We start from the raw sequence: 1,555 nt of genomic DNA on the forward strand, positions 1-1,555 counted from the left end.
AAAGGAGTTTTTAAAGGGGAAGCAATATTTAAAAGGTATTGAAGGAGAGAATAAAATGATGAAGGCAAAAGCTAACAGAATACAAAGCAAAACTTAGTAGAAATAATAAATAAATCACAAGCTTTGGTAGAAAAATTTCTTACAAAACTTAAGATAAGATGATGTGTAGACTGAAGAGTCTAGTGAGAAAGTAGAATATAGTTAGATACATTGATAATTATATTTTATAAAAGAAATAAGTCATCAATGGTACATGGTTGCATTTAAAATGCTGGATAAAAAAGGTAAGTTTATGGGAAAATACACAAGATCAAGTACTAAATGTACTAAATGAGAAACACAAAATGCATGTACAGCATTAATTATATTAGTATTTGACATGATTGTCAAGGCTCAACCTCCAAATTTTTATAAAATTTCAATAATTTATACACATATTTTACCAATGTTTTGTGAGCACATTATTCCTATATGAAATAAAGATTCTTTGTGCAAGGCAAGGAATCTTTATTCCACTCTAGACATGCAGTAGATGCTCAGAACTACTGTGGGCAACAATGCAAAAGTAAATTTTAATATATTCCACAATTAATTTATGAATATAATTATAAAAATCCTCAATTTAACAATTAAACTAATCCACCTGTCATAAATAGCATAATTTTAAAAAGAAATGTAGAATTTACTTTTAAAAATAGTATAAGAATAACTCACAAATGCAATTATTAATAAGTAATATAATGCTATTTTTACTTATAATGATATAAAATATTTGATAGTGTACATACATATTTTAGTAATAAAATTTTACATATAAGGCCATGAGTTTAATTCCCAGGGTCACAAGGCAACTATCTTGTAGAAATCCAAGTAGAAATTTACATTACAAAAATTTTACATATAAAATTCTATTTTAAATAATGTATTAGGAAAATAATTTTCTAAACATTTCTTTAAAGCCTTAGAATAATTTAAGGAGTTTCCTACCACTGTTAATATTCATTTGTGGGCCAAGAAAATGGCTCAGAAGAATAAGATCTTCCCTGGCAAGCTCAAGGACCTGAGTTCAATCTCCAGTTCTGCCAAAAACAAAACAAAACAAAACAAAACAAAAAAAATATTCATTTGCCAAAAGATTCTACCTAATTTATGGCAAAAACATAGAACATATACAAGGATTAAGCAATGAAATATGATTTATGACTTTCGCTTTTTATTTGTTTTATTTTTTCAAATTATATGGTCATATACACAGAAACTGTAAGGAACACATTTAGAAATGTTCACTCTATTAAGAGTACTCATCAAGTTTGTGAGGTTGTAAAATTATAGCAGAATCAATTAGAAGAGATAAAAGAAAGTAAGGCTGATTTTTGTAAAACTTAAATATGTATGATGTATGAATTCATCTAAAATTAAATGCATAGTCCACCATAAGAACTCTGGGCAGAATATGTCAGAAGATGTACACTCACATGAGTAATACGACTTGATATTACTGAGGTATCAATTCTCATTAAATTAATTTATAAATTCCACTAAATATCACTAAAGT

Source organism: Octodon degus, unplaced genomic scaffold, assembly GCF_000260255.1.
Source record: "Octodon degus isolate 3935 unplaced genomic scaffold, OctDeg1.0 scaffold00082, whole genome shotgun sequence".
Taxonomy (NCBI): Eukaryota; Metazoa; Chordata; class Mammalia; order Rodentia; family Octodontidae; genus Octodon; species Octodon degus.